This window comes from Ranitomeya imitator, chromosome 3, assembly GCF_032444005.1.
Source record: "Ranitomeya imitator isolate aRanImi1 chromosome 3, aRanImi1.pri, whole genome shotgun sequence".
In the NCBI taxonomy this organism is placed as follows: domain Eukaryota; kingdom Metazoa; phylum Chordata; class Amphibia; order Anura; family Dendrobatidae; genus Ranitomeya; species Ranitomeya imitator.
The window spans coordinates 178,953,243-178,965,312 of record NC_091284.1 but is presented as its reverse complement, the minus strand read 5'-3'; positions in this window follow the sequence as shown (position 1 = coordinate 178,965,312).

The following is a 12,070-nucleotide window of genomic DNA, read 5'->3' as shown; positions in this document are numbered from 1 at the left end:
TGTCGCCCCTCCTCCGCGTTGCCACCTTGTCTGCTTAGGTTCTTAGGTCGGGCAGCCAACTTGGAATCGACTGTCCTGCTGGTCTCTGAAGTAAAGCGTAGAGTCTATTACTCCCTCGGTGTTCCGGCTACCGGATCTGCGCTCAGTGGGAGGCAGCCTGCTTCTAGCTGGTATCCCACTGGTGTTTTACTCCTGTTGCTACGACTTCGGTGCTCACTCACTACGGCACACTTCCTTTCTTGTCCTTTCTTAGGAGGCTGCCGCATGGGGTGCAGGCACAGCTCCGTGTCCTTCTTTCCTTCCTGGGCCGAGCACAGTCCACTCCTCTCCTCCTGACTGTCTCCTTCTCCAACTGACCTCACTTCCTAACCAAACCCCCAGTTTTACCCAAGTGTGAGGAGTGGCCTAATAGATAGTACCTTTTGCTCCCCCTGGTGGTTGGCGTGTGAAGTGTGTGTGTGGCTGTGATACCTGGCAGGGTGAACTTCTTTTGTGCCATCAGACGTAACATTGCTCCCCCTAGTGGAAGAATGACATTACTGCAACGACCAGGACTCTGGGGCGCTGCAAAAGCATCACCAATTTTCTTAGTAAATATATTTTTATAGGTGCTATTGACATGAAATTATCACCAGATGTTGGAAACAAGCCATCCAATCCAAAGAAGCAAAGATATAATTCAAACCATAGATGGACATAAGCTAAGTTATGTGTAATAATGAGAAATGACACAGAAAAAAAGCATTGAACACACTTAGTGAAATTTATTTAATACTTTGTACAAAATCCTCTATTGGTGATGATAACTTCAAGACACCTTCTGTATGGAGAAACTAGTCGCATGCATTACTCAGATGTGATTTTGGCCCATTCTCCCACACAAACACTCTTCAAATTCTGAAGGTCCAGTGGGCTCTTTCTATGAACGCGGAGCTTTACATCCTTCCATAAATTTTCTATTGGATTCAGGTCAGGTGATTGGTTGAGCCATTCTTACAGTTTACACCCTCCTTCCATTTTCATCATCCTGGTAGATAGCAGCAAAGTTGTATGAAAAATGTCTCTATACATTTGTCCATTCATGTTTCCTTCAATCATATGAAGTTCATCAGTGCCATGTGCTGAAATACAGCCCCACACCAAAATGTTCCCACCTCCAAACTTCACTGTTAGTATGGTGTTTTTATGGTGATACAAAGTGCCTTTTGGCTTCATAACATGGTATGTATTATGGCAACCAAAGACTTCAATTTTGGTATTATCTGACCAGCCTCTATTCTCCCAGTATTTCACAGGCTTGTCTAAATGTTGTAGGTTTGCAAATAGGTTTAATTCTAGATACATGCATAGAAAATAATTTGCAGCAGCCAGCAGTATTGTTCTGGCACCTTTGATTCTTAAATGCAACTAGTTTTACAGCGGCAAAGCCTTAATCTTTTTTATATTTACTCTTTTAATTTTAACTATTCCCGATTTCAACAAAAATGCAAAGTAAGTTAAATAACACTGAAACACTACTTGTGAAGTAGCTATCCATAGATTTTTCATGCAGCATGGTCGTGGGGTATGAGCGGTTTGGTTAATAAATTGGACAATTAAAAAAGGCACGTGTGGTGCACATGTTTCTTTTATAATTTTGCTCCGATTATTCTGCTCCTGGTTTTAGCTTAAAAATACTTAGGCAAAAAACTCACCAAATACTCAAGTGTCCACAAGGTCAGAAAAGTGTACAATAAAATACATTTTTTTTACAATGTGCACACTTTGCGTGGTAGAAAATTGTGTTTAATTTTTGCCGTTTTACAAGGCAGAAGGCACGACATAGTGCTGAGAAGCTTATTACTTCCATCCAGGGCTGCCACATGGAATTTCAGGGCCCCATACTAGTATAATTTTCAGGCCCTCTTGAGACTCTGCCCAGGTTCTACCCTAGCTCCGCCTCCACCCCTCAAACCTTCCACAGTCCCACCGCCCACTCTTGGAAAAACTCAATTTCTGCACAATGTCCTCATTAATCACACAATAAAAGTTTCCATCAAACACCACATCACATACATAGCTAGCAGATTTTGTTTTGGCCCAACAAATTTTAAGTCACCACCACACCAAGGTAGATTCTTTTGGCAGGGCCGCTCTCTACTCTAACCTATTAAATATTTCTTAAAATATCCAGTACTCTTTTTAGGTATCTTTTTATTTATTTTTCATTAAGGGAATGTATCACATACATTTTTTAAAATGACCAATAATACCACATACAAGGGACAAATGCAATGAGACCATGACCGGACCAAATGTTACCACCGCATAGTGACCGAGTAAAACCACATGCAAGGAACAAATACCGCCACACCTTGACTGGAACACATATTAACCCTAGATAGTGACGGAATAATACCAGATACAAGAAACAAACACCAACACACCGAGACCAGGACACATAATTCCCACCAGATAGTGATTGAATAATGCTGCATACAAGGAATAAATACCCCCAACACCATCACCAGACCACATATCACCACCACAAAGTGACTGAATACTATAACACTGATCATTAATAAACAAGACACAATACTAATATCAAAAGTGACATTATACACAGGAGCTCTGTATATAGTGTACAGGTAATACATTGATCACCAGTGGCATTATACACAGGAGCTCTGTATATAGTGTATACTGTACAGGTACAGTTAGGGCCAGAAATATTTGGACAGTGACACAAGTTTTGTTATTTTAGCTGTTTACAAAAACATGTTCAGAAATACAATTATATATATAATATGGGCTGAAAGTGCACACTCCCAGCTGCAATATGATAGTTTCCACATCCAAATCGGAGAAAGGGTTTAGGAATCATAGCTCTGTAATGCATAGCGTCCTCTTTTTCAAGGGACCAAAAGTAATTGGACAATGGACTCTAAGGGCTGCAATTAACTCTGAAGGCGTCTCCCTCGTAAACCTGTAATCAATGAAGTAGTTAAAAGGTCAGGGGTGGATTCCAGGTGTGTGGTTTTGCATTTGGAAGCTGTTGCTGTGAGCAGACAACATGCGGTCAAAGGAACTCTCAATTGAGGTGAAGCAGAACATCCTGAGGCTGAAAAAAAAGAAAAAATCCATCAGAGAGATAGCAGACATGCTTGGAGTAGCAAAATCAACAGTTGGGTACATTCTGAGAAAAAAGGAATTGACTGGTGAGCTTGGGAACTCAAAAAGGCCTGGGAGTCCACGGATGACAACAGTGGTGGATGATCGCCGCATACTTAATTTGGTGAAGAAGAACCCGTTCACAACATCAACTGAAGTCCAGAACACTCTCAGTGAAGTAGGTGTATCTGTCTCTAAGTCAACAGTAAAGAGAAGACTCCATGACAGTAAATACAAAGGGTTCAAATCTAGATGCAAACCATTCATCAATACCAAAATTAGACAGGCCAGAGTTAAATTTGCAGAAAAACACCTCAAGAAGCCAGCTCAGTTCTGGAAAAGTATTCTATGGACAGATGAGACAAAGATCAACCTGTACCAGAATGATGGGAAGAAAAAAGTTTGGAGAAGAAAGGGAACGGCACATGATCCAAGGCACACCACATCCTCTGTAAAACATGGTGGAGGCAACGTGATGGCATGGGCATGCATGGCTTTCAATGGCACTGGGTCACTTGTGTTTATTGATGACATAAGAGCAGACAAGAGTAGCCGGATGAATTCTGAAGTGTACCGGGATATACTTTCAGCCCAGATTCAGCCAAATGCTGCAAAGTTGATTGGACGGCGCTTCATAGTACAATGACCCCAAGCATACAGACAAAGCTACCCAGGAGTTCATGAGTGCCAAAAAGTGGAACATTCTGCAATGGCCAAGTCAATCTCCAGATCTAAACCCAATTGAGCATGCATTTCACTTGCTCAAATCCAGACTTAAGACGGAAAGACCCACAAACAAGCAAGACCTGAAGGCTGCGGCTGTAAAGGCCTGGCAAAGCATTAAGAAGGAGGAAACCCAGCGTTTGGTGATGTCCATGGGTTCCAGACTTAAGGCAGTGATTGCCTCCAAAGGATTTGCAACAAAATATTGAAAATAAAAATATTTTGTTTGGGTTATGTTTATTTGTCCAATTACTTTTGACCTGCTAAAATGTGGAGTGTTTGTAAAGAAATGTGTACAATTCCTACATTTTCTATCAGATATTTTTGTTCAACCCTTCAAATTAAACGTTACAATCTGCACTTGAATTCTGTTGTAGAGGTTTCATTTCAAATCCAATGTGGTGGCATGCAGAGCCCAACTCGCGAAAATTGTGTCACTGTCCAAATATTTCTGGCCCTAACTGTAATACATTGAACATCGATGACATTATATACAGGAGCTCTGTATATAGTATACAGTGTATAGTGTCAGTTTACAGGTAACACACTGATTTCGCTTTTCTTCTTCATCCAGCGCACACCACCATCACTTCTTCCAGCCAGGACTCATCTTTTCAGTTATCTAGAGCACTGATTCCAGAGCACATTCCCCACTTTTTCCCCAACTTATACACTACACAGCTAAATACAGACGTGCACCCACCATTAATATATAATTAGTTTTTATGCAACCCACCATTCCAATTATAAATTGTAATCCAACTCTGTGCCCCCTCCAACTATAAATAACCACTTTCCCCACCCAATTAATATATAAATTAATTAGAACCTGTACTTTACCCCCACTTTATTACCAGTAACACTCCTACATCCTCAACACCCTGACTCTGTACCTCCCGATTCCCCGATCAATATTTACATGCCTCCTTCCACCTCAATTCATTATGTCATGTCCTCTCAGGTCATCATTTGCTGTCTCCCACCCTAAATTAGCCATTATTTGCTCTCCCCACCTCAATTGATCTTTTGCTGTCCTCCACCCTCAATTGATCATTTCATGTCCCCCACTCCAATTCATCATTATTTGCTCTCTCCACCCTCAAAATCAATTCACTATCACTTGCTATACGCCACCCTCAATTCATCATTATTTGCTCTTACTACCCTCCAAAAGTCATCATTTGCTGTCCCCATCCCGCAATTAATCATTAATTGCTCTCACCCTCCTCAATTCACTGTCCCCCATGCCACATTCAGAATTCATTATCACATGCTTCCCCCAATCCCATTTTATTCATTTTATTAAAAAAAGTTTGCATAATTACCTCTTGTGATCCTCTTCAGGCCCAGCTCCACTTCTAATATCCTCCTGGGGAGTGACATGCATATACAGTACAGACCAAAAGTTTGGACACACCATCTCATTTAAAGATTTTTCTGTATTTTCATGACTATGAAAATTGTAAATTCACATTGAAGGCATCAAAACTATGAATGTGGAATTATACACTTAACAAAAAAGTGTAAAACAACTGAAAATATGTCTTATATTCTAGTTTCTTCAAAGTAGTCACCTTTTGCTTTGATGACTGCTTTGCACACTCTTGGCATTCTCTTGATGAACTTCAAGAGGTAGTCACCGGAAATGGTCTTCCAACAATCTTGAAGGAGTTCCCAGAGATGCTTACCACTTGTTGGCCCTGTGCTGTCCAGCTCACCACAAACCATCTCGATTGGGTTCAGGTCTGGTGATTGTGGAGGCCAGATCATCTGGCGTAGCACCCCATAATTCTCCTTCTTGGTTAAATAGCCCTGACACAGCCTGGAGGTGTGTTTGGGGTCATTGTCCTGTTGAAAAATAAATGATGGTCCAACTAAACGCAAACCGGATGGAATAGCATGCCGCTGCAAGATGCTGTGGTAGCAATGCTGGTTTAGTATGACTTCAATTTTGAATAAATCCCCAACAGTGTCACCAGTAGGGTTGAGCGAAACGGGTCGGCCATTTTCAGAAGTCGCCGACTTTTGGCAAAGTCGGGTTTCATGAAACCCGACCCGACCCCTGTGTGGGGTCGGCCATAAAGTCGGTGATCTTCTGAATCTGGTATCGGAATTCCAATCCTGAGTTCTGATATGTTTGCAATATCGGAAACCGGTATCGGAATCCGGTATCGGAATCCATATTTAAGTGTAAAATAAAGAATTAAAATAAAAATTATCGCTATACTCACCCTCTGACGCGCCCTGGTACTAACCGGCAGCCTTTCTTCCTTCGAATCAGCGCTTGCAGGACCTTGCGGTGACCTCGCGGCTTGTGATTGGTCGCGCGACCGCCCATGTGACCGCTCGCGCAACCAATCACAAGCCGCGACGTCACCGCAAGGTCCTGCAAGCGCTGATTCGAAGGAAGGAAGGCTGCCGGAAAGAAGCAGGGCGCGTCCAAGGGTGAGTATATACCTAACAGGAATATACTCACCCTCGGACGTGCCCTGCTTCTTTCCGGCAGCCTTCCTTCCGAAGAATCAGCGCTTGCAGGACCTTGCGGTGACGTCGCGGCTTGTGATTGGTCGCGCGAGCGGTCACATGGGCGGTCGCGCGACCAATCACAAGCCGCGACGTCACCGCAAGGTCCTGCAAGCGCTGATTCGAAGGAAGGAAGGTTCCCGGTTAGTACCAGGGCGCGTCCGACATCCGAGGGTGAGTATAGCGATATTTTTAATTTTAATTCTTTATTTTACACTTAAATACGGATCACAGGGCCCGAAGGAGAGTTTCCTCTCCTTCAGACCCTGGGAACCATTGGAAACCCAATGCACTGCATTGGGTTTCGAGTTTCGGCCGACCCCGACCCCGACTTTTTTATAGGATCGGCCGATTTCACTCGACCCGACTTTTGAAAAAGTCGGGTTTCGTGAAACCCGACCCGATCCTATAAAAGTAAAAGTCGCTCAACCCTAGTCACCAGCAAAGCACCACCACACCATCACAGCTCCTCCTCCATGCTTCACGGTCGTAACCAGGCATGTAGAGTCCATCCGTTCACCTTTTCTGCATCGCACAAAGACACGGAGGTTGGAACCAAAGATCTCAAATTTGGACTCATCAGACCAAAGCACAGATTTCCACTGGTCTAATGTCCATTCCTTGTGTTCTTTAGCCCAAACAAGTCTCTTCTGCTTGTTGCCTGTCCTTAGCAGTGGTTTCTTAGCAACTATTTTACCATGAAGGCCTGCTGCACAAAGTCTCCTCTTAACAGTTGTTGTAGAGATGTGTCTGTTGCTAGAACTCTTTATGGCATTGACCTAGTCTCTAATCTGAGCTGCTGTTAACCTGCGATTTCTGAGGCTGGTGACTCGGATAAACTTATCCTCAGAAGCAGAGGTGACTCTTGGTCTTCCTTTCCTGGGGCAGTCCTCATGTGAGCCAGTTTCTTTGCAGAGCTTGAAGGTTTTTGCAACTGCACTTGGGGACACTTTCAAAGTTTTCCCATTTTTTCGAACTGACTGACCTTCATTTCTTAAAGTAATGATGGCCACTCGTTTTTCTGTACTTACCTGCTTTCTTCTTGCCATAATACAAATTCTAACAGTCTATTCAGTAGGACTATCAGCTGTGTATCCACCAGACTTCTCCCAACACAACTGATGGTCCCAACCCCATTTATAAGGCAAGAAATCCCACTTATTAAACCTGACAGGGCACACCTGTGAAGTGAAAACCATTTCCTGTGACTACCTCTTGAAGCTCATCATGAGAATGCCAAGAGTGTGCAAAGCAGTCATCAAAGCAAAAGGTGGCAACTTTGAAGAACCTAGAATATAAGACATATTTTCAGTTGTTTCACCCTTTTTTGTTAAGTATATAATTCCGCATGTGTTAATTCATAGTTTTGATGCCTTCAGTGTGAATTTACAATTTTCATAGTCATGAAAATACAGAAAAATCTTTAAATGAGAAAGTGTGTCTAAACTTTTGATCTGTGCTGTATGCCATCACCAACGCATCACAGAAAAGGTAGAGGGACTTCTTTGGAGCTGCATGGATGTTACGTGGAGCTTCAACGAAGTCTCCCTGTGCCAAAACTGAGTCCGCCCCTTTATTTTTCATTGCTGGGACCCATACAATAGTAAGGACAATAATGTAATGATGGCGGCCCTGCTGCCATTCATGTTTGCATTGTGTGAAGAATAAAAAGAAAGCCGTCATTATGGTGCTGTTGCTGCAATAAATCTTAGATCAATCAATTCAGTCACGCTGAGTGACTATACAGCTACAGAACTTCCCTATATACAGTATCACTTCCATCTCTGGATTAATATTCACTTACAGAGACTAGCACTGCCATTTTTAATCTGTTTGAGCACTGACACTGGTGCACCACAGTCAAATTAGGTCTTTTTCTTCAATTTCTATGTGGAGTGAGCTGCGTGCTCCTATCCCTACACTGAACAAACATAAATTGACAATCCTTGGCTAGTCCACAACTATTATACTCAATCACAATAGTCCAAGGAAAACTATAATGCTAGACACTAGATAAATATATCACGAACACACAAGGATCCTTTGCTAGGTGAAGAGAATGGGGCATCAGACTGCGCTGCTCGCCTGTCAGGATAATGTACCAGAGAAGTCCAAGTAGCTGTAATAGAGAATAGACTTCATTTATACGCATTTCACGGTGATCACACCACTTCCTCAGGACAGTCTATACACATACACATAGACGGTCTTGTATTTATAGCAAAAAAAGGCACATGGAGATGCCTCCTTTCAAAAAAACAAAACACCACACCCAGTGGGTGGGGAATCTGACTTAAACACGTATTCAAACATATATGTACATCATAAAACACACGAAACAATCATAAAATATAATTGAGTATAGCACTTAAAACCATTGCTCATACATGTAAAAATCTAAATACAAAAAAAACACATTAAAAAGAGTAGTTAAGCAAATAATAACTTTTGCAAGCTGGGGAGTGCTAGAACCTACGGTGTTAAAACAGTTGTTCTTTGTCATGACCCTGCTACTGATGTTGTGAACCATTGAGCCGTGGGTGGATTTGATTGGATTGTTTTGTTTGGTGGTAGTTTCACAAGAGTCTGTGAAATCAAAGAGATAACAGTGGAAAACAAAAACAAAAAAAAACTCCAGAAAAAAAAATCCCTGAGAATAGTTTTTTTCTTTTCTTTCTTCCTTCCTCTTTTTATTTTTTCCTTTTTTCAATTGAACAAATCGGTTGTTTCGTTGAGTCCATGGGGATTTATAGTGTTCAGCTTGTGACTCCAGAAGATCTCTTTTCTGTTGAGAGTCTGGACTCCATTAGGATTATCAAGGGGGGCATGGTCAATAGGGATCACCCTGAAGGAGATCCTTTTGTTGTGATATATTGCATAATGCCTGGAAAGGCCATGCTGTAAAAACCTTCTTTTATATTATACCTGTGCGAGTTTATTCTTTTATGCAGCTGTTGCGTTGTCCTGCCCACATATAATTTCTTACATTCGCATATAATGACATAGATGACAAAACTGGATTGGCAAGTCAAATAGTATTTGATTTGAAACTCATCTGAATTTCCACTGTCTGATGAAAAGGTTTTTGCATCTTTCATGAATTATGCTGGGGCAGCATAGGCATCTCGGGATGCCACATCTATAGGAGCCTTGTCTGGGCTTTTTTGTAGAGGGATTGAGATCCTCTTTTTTCTTTAGCTGGCTGGGGGCCAACATGTTTTTCAATGTTGGGGCCCTTCGAAATGTTATCAGCGGATTGCTGGGAAGAAGCTTCCCCAATATGGGATCATTAAGAAGTATGCCCCAGTGTTTTTTCAGAACCAGGCGAATTCTCTTGTTCTGGGCTGAAAAAGTGGTAATAAAATTGAATCTTCTTTCTTTCAAGAAATATATGTGATATAACTTTTGATTGGTTAATGAAATCTATGTCCATACTGCAGTTCCTCTTGATTCTTTTGTATTGGTTGAGTGGAATATTCCTCAACCATTTGGTGGTGTCCACTTTGATAATGGACAAAACTGTTCACATCCACAGGTTTGAAGTAGGTTCTTGTATCAATTTTTATATTGTCATGAAAAAAGTGAGGTCAGGGAAATCAACTGTTTCAGGGTTTACTACGGGGGTGAAACCCAAACCCCAGGTGTTATCTTCAATGCTCCTGAGGAATGACCCCACATCATTGTTTGAATTATCATAAATAAAGTATAAATCATCTATGTAACTTTTGTAAATGATGATGTTGGGTGCATGTATGCTGCTGTATATGAAGATGGACTCGAAGATGGCCATAAACAAATTTGCATAAGTTGGCACCAACTTCGAGCGAATCGCGGTCCCAAGTATCTGATGGTATACAGTATCTTGAAAAGTAAAGAAATTATTAAGGAGTATGAACTGTATGCTTTCATATAAAAATCTTTTTGTCTAGGTGTCAACCGTGGATCAATGTCTATGAAGGTTTTAAAACACACCAGTCCCAAATCATGTGGGATGCTGGAATAGAGGGTGGATACATCCATGGAAATAAAAACAAAAGTTTTATTCCATGGGATGTCCTTCGTAAGTCAGATTAGATGACTGGAGTCCCTCAAGTAACTGTGTAGTTGGTCTACATGTGTGTGCATCACTACATCCACATAATTTGCAAGGTTTGATGCCAGGGACCCTATCCCTGAAATTATGGGTCTCCCAGGGGGGCTTTTAGCATCTTTGTGGATTTTCAGAAGTCCATCTATTTGGACTTCTCAGGTACATTATCCTGAGAGGCGAGCAGCGCAGTCTAATGCCCCATTCTCTTCACCTAGCGAAGGACCATCACATCGGGGCTTGCAGCAGCCGCCAATGCTAAGTGCAGTGGTTGTCTCTTACACAACCATAATAGTTGAGTGAATTTATGCTATCTCTCATGAATATTCCCTTTATCTCGGATAAGACCCTATGTGCGCTCTATATTCCTTCTAGCTACCTTGGAACACACCAAGGAATAATACATATCTACTGTTGATTCCAGCAGTTAAGATTACAAATACTTTTATAAAGTTAACACATAAAAATGAATACAAAATAATAACCACTGAGGACTCTCAATTCTAAATATTTTTCTATCTACTGGCTAACACGGTACCAAGATATATATATTTCCTGTACAAAATAATAAGACAAGGAAAGAAAAAAACTCCTAAAATTATACACAGAAATTCCCACAAAAGTATAGTTTCTCCTTGTGGAGAGAACTCTAGTTCCACCTATTGGAAGTAGCAATCCTAACAGTCAATATCGACCCTTTAATGAGCCTTGTCACATGACTTAGGATAAGAGCCAATCTAGATCTCAATTTGCACACACTGTGTTTCGGGGTACTACCCCTCAATAGTGCAAAGTGAAAATCTGGTTTGGATGATTGAGAGGTGTCTGACGTGATCCAAGAAGTATTGTTTCTCCTTGCGGAGAGTGACATGATAAGCATGTTGAGGTGAGGACACTTAAAGCCACAATGCTCCTCTGGGAAATATGCAAATTGTCTTTTCAGAGAGGAAGAGGACTAGAACTCTAGTTCCACCTATTGGAAGTAGCAATCCTATCAGTCAATATCGACCCTTTAATGAGCCTTGTCACATGAATTAGGATAAGAGCCAAACCAGATTTCAATTTGCAGACACTGTATTTCGGGGGAACTGCCCCTCGTCAGTGCAAAGTGGAGATCTGCTTTGGCTGATTGAGAGGCGTCTGACCAAAAACCAAGTATCGTTTCTCCCTGCAGAGAGTGTCATATTAAGCATGTCGAGGTGTGGCAACTTAAAGCCGCAATGCTCCTCTGGGAAATATGCAAATTGTCTCTTCAGAGAGGAAGAAGACTAGAACTCTAGTGCCACCTATTGGAGGTAGCAATCCTAACAGTCAATGTCAACCCTTTAAGGAGCCTTGTCACATGAGGATAAGAGCCAAACCAGATCTCAATTTGCAAATTGTCTCTTCAGAGAGGAAGAGGATTAGAACTCTAGTGCCACCTATTGGAAGTAGCAATCCTAACAGTCAATGTCGACCCTTTAAGGAGCCTTGGCACATGAGGATAAGAGCCAAACCAGATCTCAATTTGCGGACACTGTGTTTTGGGGTACTGCTCCTCATCATAAGTCATGTCTGAATTGTGTTTTTTCACAATTTCACCTCACG